The following is a 12,238-nucleotide window of genomic DNA, read 5'->3' as shown; positions in this document are numbered from 1 at the left end:
CCGTTCCTCGGCTCATGGCTCCTTCCAGCAATGGCATCACTCTGAGCTCTCCTTCTGTAGCACACTTTCTTCTCCGACTCTAACATGCCTACCTGGCTCTGACAAGGACCTTCGTGATTACATTGGGGCCACCTGATAATCTTCCCTTCTCAGGATCATCAATCGCAACTGCGAAGCCCCTTGTGCTGTGTTAGGTAACATCCTCACAGGCTTCATGGGTCAAGACACAGACACTTTTGGGAACTCACTGTTCTGCCTCCCAGTGTCCAGTACAAGAATCTAGTAAATGTGGATTAGGTTTTCTTCTCTTACGGATCACTGAGTTTCCATCTCCCCACACTCCACCTGGCACAAATTTTGATCAAGTCACATAGGCACTAGGTGGATGGGCAAAGCCACAAATTCACAGCCTCTGGTGCAAACCCACTGATTTTGGAGTCTTAGCAATCAACGGCTTCTTGTTGGACGTGGTAAAGGTCCGTGCTAGCGGTGCTGCGGCTGGCACGAGGGCTGGCATGATTCAGCGCTGAGCGAGAATGAGGAGAAATTCCATGAAAAAGGCTGCACTGGAAGCTCCAACAACTTCAGATTCCATTTCCAAGGTGGTTATACTAAATTGCTTTCAATTCATGGAGAACGAAACTTTCCTATTTATAAGTTGCCAAAAACAGACAACTTTGACTAAATGATAAATTTGCTGAATCTTAAAACACATCATTTTCATCTAAAATCTTGAATAAATAGTGAGAAATATTATTTAGCGTGACTTTTTAAGAGAACAAAACTTTCATAGGTTTTTGGTGAAAATCAACTTGAATAGAAGATATAGGTGAAATTACAAGGCAATTCCTCCAATCTGAATATTCATAACAAAAATGTAAGTTAGGAAAGTAGCTAAAATAAACATTCACATAACCACCACCCAAACAGGGAAGAAAGCACGTGACCAGGGGGTCCATGATCCCACACAGCCTCGAGACCCAGGGCTGCTCTCTGATCCCGTTCCCAGCCCAACTTCCTGAGAGTGATCACTATCCTGAATTGTGGACTTCTTGTTCCTTTGCTTTTCCTGAGAGTTTTGTCAAATTATCTGTGTTTTCCTAAACAGTACATTGTTCATGTTTGGTATAAATGGGAGCATATCCTATGAGTTCTTCTGTCACTCAATCACACCGAGATGTGTACCTTTGGTTGACTCGGTGCTTACTGCTGTGTGCTGAGTCCTAGTGTCAATAAACTATGGTTTACTCCTCCACCCTCTCGCCGTGGAGCCGCTTCCTCTTTGTGATTCTGTCGTTGTTGCTCTGTGTTTGCTTCTCTCTTGGCGACTACAAATCAATGGACATGTTTGTACTGGACTCTTCACACATGTGTAAGAAATTCCCTGAAGAGTAAAGGCAAGAGAGGAGTTGCTTGTTTGTAAGGGAGCTGTATCTTCGACTTTGGAGAGAATTCTGAATAGTTTTCCAAATAGATCATAAGATGTAAACAGTCGCCAAGAATCACGTGGGTTGTTTCATTCTATGTTCTTACCAAGACTCGATATTAGCACAGTTTTAAATACAAACGGTATCTTTTGTAGTTAAATGTATGAAGATTTATTTTACGGTGGTGCTCTTGTGTCTTGTTTATAAACTCTCCCCCTACCCAAGGTCACATAGATTTTCTCCTATATTATCTTCTAAAATTTGATGGTTCTTTTTCAAATTTGAGTCTTTAATCTAACCAGAATTGATTTTTGTATTTAGAGAGAGAGAAATCTAACTTTTTTCTCCGATATAGATAGTGTTTTATCTGGTACCATTAATTGGTAGTCTCTTCTTTACCCAGTGATTTGCTTGGCACATTCTATGTATTGAGTGTCCATGTATTTCTGAGTCTGTTTCTTCTATTTCTATTCTAATTTCATTGGTCCGTTTGTCCCCAGATTGACACTACGCTTCTGTTAGTGCTTTATATGAGGATCTTGATGTCCAGTAGGTCATGGCCCTCACTTTCTGATTTTTTTCCCCTCAGGAGCATTTTGGCTTTTCTTAACTTTTCCTCCTTCATAAAAATTTTAGAATCAAATTTAGAATTTTAGAATCAGTTTGCCAAGTTGCACAAAAGTCTTGGTAAGATTTTCACAGGAGTAGATAAATTTGAGAAAAGCTGATAGTTTTAAACTTTCGAGTCGTTCTAGTCACAAACAGTGCATCTTCCCACTGGTTTAGGTCTTCTTTAATGCTTTTAAATTAAATTTTGTAATTTTTCCCTTAAGTCTTAAAAATCTCTTATACATCCTCTTATATGTATGTACGTGGATAGATACTATTTTGTTATTTTAATTATATCATTTTTAATATTAAATTATCTAACTCTTGTTACTAATCCACAGATATGCAACGGAATTTTATACGATGATATTGTTTTGATCAACTTTGCAAAACTCCCTGTTGAAGTCTAGTAGTTTTGGGTACATTCTTCGCATTTTGTGTGGAAACAATCGGTATACGTGTGCATGATGGTGGAGTCATATTCTTCATTTTCTACACTCATGCATTTATGCCGTCTTGTCTTGGACTTCTAGGAAATCATGGAAAGAAAGCGGCTATGGTGAGCATCATTGTCTGGTGTATATTTTAACATGTCTCTAGTATCTGCCCCTTCCAATTCCAGTTTTGTCCCTCATGCATGTTGAATTTTACTGGATGCTTCTTTTCTACCTATTAAGAAGGTCATGCATTTTTCTCTTTTAATCATATGCTAATACAATGAATTTATGCTAATTTATGTTTTATATTAAACCTACACTGCAGTCTGGGAAAATCTAACCGTCCATGAGGTATTGTATATTTTTAGATCATTGATTTATTCTTGCTAATAATTTGTGAGAGATTTTAGCAAATGAGGGCAAATGATATTTAATTCATTTCTTCTACTATCTTTGATTCTGATATCAAGAATAGTAAGCATTAAAAATTTTGTGCTGTAAATGGAGAGTAAGTCCACTTAAATTGAAATTACTAATATATTCTAATACTACCACCTAATTTTTATTTATTTTCTTGCTTTTTCCATTTTTCCCCATTCTTGCCTCTCTTTGCATTGATTGAGACTTTTCTCTATCCATTATCTTTTAACCTCAAGTTTGAAAATTGTACACTCTATAGCTAGCTTTGTAGTGGCTGCTCTAGAAATGTTTTGCCAAATATCTTTCAAAGTTTAAAATTATCTGTTAGCCCTGCTTTTGAATACTGGTAAAACTTACAGCACTTAAACATCCAGTTTCCATGCTCTTCAAACTATAGGCTGTTTTCATTCAGTATTTTAGTTCTTTTATCTTTATAACCACCTAGGAGTTATATTTTGTAGCTTTATGTAGTCGTTTTTTATTTAACTATATCTTCATATGTCTTTGTGTGTCATACATTTCATATTAGACCTTCCAATAGGGAAAATTTTCCTTCTGACTGAAGGAAATGCCAGTTCTGTCATTTTCTAACTCTGTGACCTTAAACAAATTACTTAACCCTTTTGTGTCTCAGTTTCTTTATACATAAAGTGAGAATAATAATCATATCTACCTTGCATGATTATTGAGAAGATTATATGAGTTGACATGTGAAAAGCACCTAGACAAGTGTCTGGCACCTACTGACAGTCACATGAACGTGTGCTCGCATTATTTTATTGCCATCAACATTGTTAATATCACACTGTTTCTGCGTTCGGATAGGCAGGGCATGCTGCAGGAACAAGCGAGGTCCTAGCGCTTTACAAAGCAAAGCCTATGTTTCTGGTTTTGATTTTGTGTTTCTCTTCACTTCCCCCATAGGTCCTACCAGACTTGGCTCCATCTCTGCTGCGTGACAATTCTCTCCAGGACCCAGGCTAACAAAGAAGACACTACATAGGATATTGCCAGTCGTCCCAGAGAAAAGAAAGAGGGGGCTGGGAGTCTCACTGAGAATTAGATGCTTAGCCCAGAAGAGGTGCTGTCAGCTCCCTGCACCAATCACTGGCAGAGTCGTTCCCCTAGCGATCCAGCAAGCATGTTCTTACCACGAGCCAGGAAGTCAGAGAGTGGGAAAAGTTCAATGATCAGCACTGATGAATAACATATCATCTTTTGTCGTTTCCTTTTATTTTTTGTCTTAAAATTGTACTTGCTTATTTCCTGCATTCCTGCTCTAACTACTTTGGCCTCTTAGGAGTCCTTATTTTCTTGCCACTCCAATGATGCATTTAAAAGTTTTATTTCATATTTTATTTATCGGATTTTTGGCTCTTTAGATGGAGGTTGTTCTGCGTGTCTGGCCCATCGCACTAGAGCGGAGGAAAGGGAAATTTCCCCACTCACTCTCAGTGGCTTAGAGAAACTGACCAAGGCACAAAGGAGCCCCCTTTCTGTGGGGTTCTGCTGTCTAAATGTCAAGAGAACCAATCTCATCCTGTTTTTCGCTAAATAACTCTGCAGCCGTAACAAGTCACCCCCCCTCCCCAGGTCTGCCTTCCTTACCTACAAAGCGTGTAGATTGGTGTGAATGACCTTTAGGGTATGCCCGACACAATATTCATTTAGTGTTTATTTCACTGTAGATTATGCATTTTATAATGACTTTTTAACAAACTCAAATTCCAAACCCAACGATCCTTCTTCAGTGGCAGGCCTGCTGCCACTTAAAGGTTTTCACGGCAGCTCTTGACTTAGAAACGCCAACAGAGGACAGATCCTTGTCCTCTTCTCGCATCCTGTAGACGTGCAATATAAGCACAGAGAAAAGAGGTGTGTCTGCTTCCACGTGGTTCCTTCGCTGCTGGGGAGCTGGGGTGGCCTCACCTCCCTCCTGCAACCCTCGCAGCAGAGCACATGAAGGGCACCAGGACGTTTCTTACACAACTAGAGGAGCAGAGAGGCAGTTTGGGAGGGTTCAATCCAGCCTTCGAGAAAGCTCTGGGCACCATCCAGTCAATTCCCTGGACCCTCTCTGCCTACCCCGCATGTCATAGTAGATACCAAAGGAGAAGGAAAGCACAGCTAACATGACTGTGAAAGGCCACCATGTTTGTCAACATGTAGGTATTTCCCCTCTTGATTACGTTCAATCCTCACAGCCATCCTAGATGTGGGTATTATTAGACCCTCTTTTGGAAGAGGACTGAGAGGCACAAACGACATTAATAGGTTCAAGACTTCACATCTGAACTGCACTGTCAGAAGAAGGTAAGAGTCATCGTTAGTGAAAGTACCTGAGAGAGAGAAGTCTAAGCAAACAGAACTCCTTGCCTCTCAGTATCAGTAGTGGGTTCGTGAGTGAGGTGAGAGCCCGTCTGTCCAGGGCAGAGCATCCATGGGGGCTGGACGCACTCTCTGACTCCTGAGGCAGGAGAGCACGGCCTCTGAACCCAGGCAGGCAGGCTGGGGTAAGAGCCCCAGACCTGACAGTGTGATGTTGCAAATCCGTTTGCTTTTTCTTTTAACTTCTCTTTGACGTGATTTTAGATTTAAAGAAAGTTTACAAGAATAGTACAAAGACTGCCCTTAAACCTTCTCCCAGAGTCCCTAAATGTTAATGTATTTCCATGTTTGTTTATCATTCACACACACACACATTTTTCTCTGAACCATTTAAAGGCTACTGACATGATGACCGTTAATAATTCAGTGTTTATTTTCTAAAAACAAGTACATGCTGTTACATAATCATAGTACAATTACAAAATCAGGACATTAACACTGATGTAATTCTGTTATCTGACCTTCAGCTCCCGCTCGTACTTCTCCACTGGTCCCTATGTTGTCCTTCATATCAAAAGAAAACCCTGGATCACCTGTGGCATTCAGTCTTTGTTTTTCATAACATTGACATTTTTGAAGAGAATGAGTCAGATATATTTTAGAATGTCCCTCATTTTTAGTTTTCTCATGATTTGTTTCAGCTTTGCATCTTTGGCAGGATTAGCCTGCATGTGATGTTCTATTCTTTTCCATGCATGAGGTCAGAGGAACACGATATTATCTGTCCTATTTATGTAGATGTTAACTTCAATCACTGGTTAAGATGGCATCTGTTAGTTTTCTCCACTGTGAAAACTATTTTTCCATTTGTGATCAATAATTATCTTACGAGACAAAAATTTGGGGTCTAGGCAAATAACGAAGTCCCATCAATGTTTCACTCACTAGTTTTATCATCTATTTATGATTCTTCCTTTAATCAGTGACTACTATGATGCTTGCCAAATGGTGATTTTTCTAATTTCATCGTTCCTTCATCAATTATTAGATGGCCTTCCCATCCAAGGAAGAGCTTTCGCTCCTGCTTCATTTATCTATTTGCCTATTTATTTGTGTCATTCCATGTACCTGTGTAGACTTCACAGTGCATGTTTCTTAACCTTCATGACCCTCAGTTCTTCCTCTGTAAAACGGCAATGATAATATTTACCATCTAGACTTGCCATGTAGATTAAATACGTTAATATATGTAAAGTTCTCAAAATCATAACATCAATAAATTGGGGCTATTTGTATTAGTAATAATAATAATTGTCTGACTCTGTCTTTTCATACAGTGAGAAGATTGAGGTGCCATCTTACTTCATTACTTTATGATCTCAGACAATTCATTTAACCTCTCTCGGTCTCAATTTTCTCACCTCTAAAACAAAGGAGTTCAGTAAAATGGCCTCTAAATTCAAGTACAGTTCTAATGTGAGGACCTAAGATTCTGTACCTGTAAAACATTAGCATACGAATCCTTTTCCTTCCAACCAACCGTCAAATATTCTGTAATAACTTTGCAACATGAATATCCTCCATAATTCTTAGTGTTCTTCCAAAATTTCAAAGGACGTATATTTTGTCTCTGAATAAACAGTTTGAGTGTTCCATTTAATCATTTAATCACTTTACATTTTACTAACATTAGTTGGTCACAGCTATTCTCCAACTATGCTGATAATTTTTAACAAAACATGAAATAGCTAAAAACAGATGGCTTGTAGCTCTGACTGTTGGGGTTTATTTTCCTCTGCCAGCAAGGTCTGTGATCTGACAACAGACTGCAGCCTCAGACCACATGATGGCTCTGATTTGCATAATAGAGAAGGAAGAATTCAAACTTTCTAAATTTCTTTCTAAAACCTATAAGTCACATCATGAAGTGTGACCAGTATATAGATTGGAATTTTCTTATAGGTAGCCTTGCAGAAGTCTTTGCACATTGTGGAAATGAATATATTAATGGAAAACCAGTAAATGGATTAATCTCATTATTAAACATTTCCCAGAGGAGAGATCGTCTGGGGTAGTGGAAAGAGCCCTGGACTTGAATTTTGAATATCTGAGCTTAAATCTGAGTCCTTACTAGTCCTGTGAGCTGGGGCAAGTTATGTAAGTTCTCTGAGTTTCAGTTTCTTCAGTGTCAAACTAAAATAATGTGACACATCTCCTAGATACATGTTGAGAAGAAAGTCAGTCAGTCTCAGTGAAAACACCTAGCACATGATGAGTGCTTAACCAGTCCTCTTCAACGAGTGTGGAAGAAAAACCGGAGGGTAAACACGGTCCAGGATGGCCACACAACCATCTTTAGCATTTTCTACTATTTCAGCAACTGAACCTGGAAAGTCAGGAAGTACTGTCTCCCAGTTTGAGCGTCTGAGGACCCTCAGAGGACAGACCTAGCACAGTCGCAGGGAGATGCAGCACCATCACCTGACGGGACGCAGTCCTGAGTTTGGGGCCTCATCTTGAAGACCGTAAATCTTACAGAAACTTCCAAGTATCTGTATTTTTAAGTACTTCCCAAATGAATGTGATGTTTCAGACTCCCTCTTCTAGAATTAAGAATAATGGAGAGCATACCAACCTAGCCATCAAATCAAGCCACCAAGTGAGGACCAGGGCTAGAGGCACGTGATCAGCTACCAGGAGTGACCATTGGCCTGAATACTGGTACTTAGTTCCCAATACCTACAGGTACTTAGATGAGTTACTTCACGGTGGAGACTCCAGGCTCAGAACCAAATGACCTGGGTTCATTTCTGGACTCCATCATTTCCTAGCTGTGGAACCTGGCTTGTTACAGAACATCCCTGAGTCTACTTCTCATCTCTAAAATGAAAGCTGTCATGAGCTTAGATGAGGTCATCTGGGGAAGCACCCAGCGCAGTGCTGGCACAGAACAACCACCGAGCGAACGTAAATTGTGTGACTGTCCGGAACTCCTCAGGCACTGCGCACAACGGTGCCTCCACACACGCTGGTTCCCGTGCATGGAAAGCTTTTCGCACACTCCTCTGCTCAGTGGGCTCCTCCTCATCTCTCACGATTTAAGACCCTACATCAGAATGCCATTCTCTGCAGCTCTGTCGGTGAAATCCTTCCCACCGTGCAAATCCTCTCAGAAGAAAGTCCTGATTGCCCACAGTCCTAACTGGTCTCCCCATTTCCCATCCTCCCCCACACAGACCACAGATATTCATCAGAACTGACCTTAGAGCCGTGGGTCTTCCTCACACCTGTGTCTTTATTGCTCTGCTATTTTCTCTCTAATACTTTCCTTGGGTGAGCTCTTGCTTTCTCTTGTCTTCAGTTCTGCATGTTGATGATGCCCAAATCTACATCTCAAACTCACACTGTTCTCCTAAGCCTAAGACCCACACAGCTAACAATCCCCCCAAAATAGCCTTTTATGTGTCCTGCAAACACTCCAAATTCAACAAAAGAAGTAGGTGATTTTCCAAAGTTACAGAACTAAATTGATTTTAAACAGAAGACCTTGGTTCCAAGTCCAACACTTACTCAGCATGCATTGTGCTGTATGAACGTGGGCACAGTCACTGAAAGGATCCACAGTAGGGACAGCCCAGTTTCTCGAATCCTAAAGGAAGGCAGGCAAGATCAGAGAACTGTGGACAGCCTCCTGCTTAGGGCTGTTAAGAGGAGAGAGCAGTCCTCACCTGAGGCCCCCTCACTCTCCGTGCTGGAGACCTGGCCACCTGTTCACACACCAGACAGTGGACAAGGAGGAAGCAGCCACGCCTTGGTACTCACCATCTGATGGTGGGTTTTCTGAGTTTAGATGTTGTTATGCAGAATCTTTACATAAATTAATCATCCATACTCTAAATCAGGGGACATTTGACAATTTCTGGAGATATTTTTGTCAGGACTGGGTGGGAGTTGTGGTGCTACCAGAATCTAGTCAGCACAAGCTGGGGATCTTGCCAAACTCCCTGCAATGTACACGACAGCTTCCCCAACGAAGAACTGTCCAGTCCACGTGCATAGTGCTGAGGTTGAGAAACGCTGCCCTGAACATATTTTCAGTTACTGAGCATCACAAGCTATGCTCCCAGCTGGCAGATCTCTGCTGTCTGGTTGTCGAGGACTCCCACCGAAAAAGCCCCAGGCGTTGCTTAAAATAAAGAGTGCTTGTGGATTCAATTCGTTGATCTAAAACTTTAGAGTTTACCTGCTGTGCCCAAAACACTAGTCTATGCACTCTCAGGAAATAATAAATAATTCTAACATGCTCCGTACCCATCAGGGACTATAATTTATTAATATGGCAACTTCCTAGGGAACGAGGACATGTAGTCTCAGTACCTACATGACAGATGCTTAACAAGTATTTATCAAATAAAGAAGAAAACCCTCTCAGGAACTGTTGAACGTCTCCCCAATTTCCTCAAGTCCCACCTTCACCTCCTCAGTTTTGTTCGAGGACTTTGCCTCATTTGATGGAGAAAACTGAGGCCGCTTGTATGAACCAGCTGGGCCTCTGGGCCCCCTCATCTATGTTTATGCCCTATTTCCCTCCCTCTTTCAAGTCTCAGGGGATGAGACACCCCTCACACTTTCCAAGGCAAGTCATCTGTTCCATGTGCTTCCTTAGTGTCCTCCCCCAGCCAATTCCATCATCTTCAGGATCCGACTTGATCAATAAACTAATGCCTAATTTATGTAAAGTACACGACTCAGTGATCAGAATGTAGTAAGTGTTCAATGAACGTGCCTCTATAAGACTATAAGTCCCTTCCAATTCAAGTCTCTTCCATCCTGGAACATAGTGTCCTTCTAACACATATCCACCTTTATTTTTCCCTTCTATTTTGAGCCTACTTCTCTCTGTTCCCACTTTCTTATTTTCCACTCACTTAACATTCTGAAATTTGTTTCTGCCTCTACCACTGACGGAAGTTGCTCTTGAAGATGATGATCTCCATGATGCAAAATTCCAAGGACCAGCGATTCTTGCTCTTTTAAGCAGGTGCTCTTTCCTACAAAAATGATGATATATACCCAGACACACAAACTTTTTGTTATATTTTCAAAGGATTGACTGACACAACCATTGACCTCCAGTTCAAAGCACTGCAGTTAACAGAGTGTAGTCCTCACTAGAGAATTCCGTTGTGTTTAACACGGCTTTATCTCCAATGGATGCCTGGGTCCGGGAAGAAGAGGATCTCCTATCATTACCCTCGAGCACCTATTCCGTGCCAGACATCAGTAAGATACACACAGAGAGACAACAGATCAGGATCTCTATCCTCAAGAAGCTCACATCAAGTGTCGTTTGAGGAAGGAATGAGTAGTTTTGATATTTCATACCTGGATGCCTGGGGATATGGTGATGGCCTTCATTAACAAGGGGACCAAGGAGGCATCTTTGCTCAGCACTGTACCACCAACACCACTGAAAAAGAGAACCAAGGTAAAGGAGTGATGTGGGAAATCAAGCACTGAGTTTGGCCTTGGACGTGCTGTGATTGAGAAATAAACAATGAAGATATCCAGGGAGAGAAATGGGGCAGGCGTGGGACAGCTAGTGCTCATAAGGGAGGTTTTGACCTGCTGAGGAGAATCTGAGGCTCAAATTTGATTTGAATCAAGGCTCTTATTTCAAGGTTCTTATTTTTTTAAGAACCTTCCAGAGAGAAATAAAAAATTCAGTATTTGGGTAAGAAATTCAAAATTTAAGCAGTTATAGGATTTGTGGCTAAAGTCATGGTCATTGGAATCAGACACATATGGTGGATCTAAAGCTAGATCCATACTAGGCTGTGCCTGAGACTTTGAGCAAATATGTAACTTCACTAAATGCTAATTTCCTCATCTGCAAAATGAGAACAATAATAACACCTAACACAGCCTGCTGAGAATATTTAGTGAAATGGTTCACATGGGAGACAGTACAATATATGCATATAATAGTGATAGCGATTAAATTAAAATATCACTATTATTTTTACTATAGAATTTCATTTTAATTAAATGCCCATTTATAAAGTCTTGAAGATCAGGAAGCCAAATATGCAAAATCCTGAAAAAATCAATAACTTTCTTATTGTCAAACTCCATATTCAGGAAAAAGAGCCAAAAATATTGTATATTTCATAAACTATAACTCCCTGGCATCAATTCCTTGAATGTTCTGTACTTTCATCTATACATAGCATGATGGTAATTTATGTCCAAGTTTATGAACCTAAGGCTCTCAGTTTCTCATTTATTAAAAGAATTGGTTGAAATTAATGAAGACAACTGAGCCATTCATTCATTCATTCATTCATTCGTTTATTCATCCAACACACATTGCATGCACTCTACATGGCAGGCACTGTGACTGGTATTGGGATAGAGAATAGAAAAGACTATGCCTTTCCAGAGCTTACAGCCAAGTAAGGAAACCAGGACAATCATCTTACTGATGTGTAATTACAAACTTTGACAGGTGCCATGGACAAAACGTACAGCGAGTTATGAAATCTTGTAGCAAGGAATCCGAGCTCTTTGGAGGTTCAAAGGCAGCCTCCCTGGGGGAGCACTGTTAGAGCCGTGGTCTGAAGAGTCACCGGGGTGACGGGGGAGGTGAAGAGTTTTCCAAGCACAGGGAACAGCGTATGCTAGGACTCTGCAGAGGGAGGGTGCAATGTGACTCAGAGAAAGAGAAAGAAGGAAAAGCAAGTCCTACAAATTAGTAGACATGGCAGCAATAGAGGAGAACCACTTAGATCTCCATTCAAAAGGACCTTCTCTGAGAAGCATGGCTCATAGCAGCCTCCAGCCAGCACACTTTGGATCCAGCAAAGTGTTCGCACTGAGGCAAGACTTGCCAGGTTGCTCCCAGCCGATGCCCAAGCACAGCAGGGGCACTACACCAGGTCATTCCCACTTGACACGAGGCGCCTCCAGCAGGCAGCCCTTGCCAAAAGACTCCATCAGCCTGCCAGCGTTCCTCTG

Source organism: Equus caballus, chromosome 5 (assembly GCF_041296265.1).
Source record: "Equus caballus isolate H_3958 breed thoroughbred chromosome 5, TB-T2T, whole genome shotgun sequence".
Lineage (NCBI taxonomy): Eukaryota > Metazoa > Chordata > Mammalia > Perissodactyla > Equidae > Equus > Equus caballus.
This window is presented reverse-complemented; position numbering follows the sequence as displayed.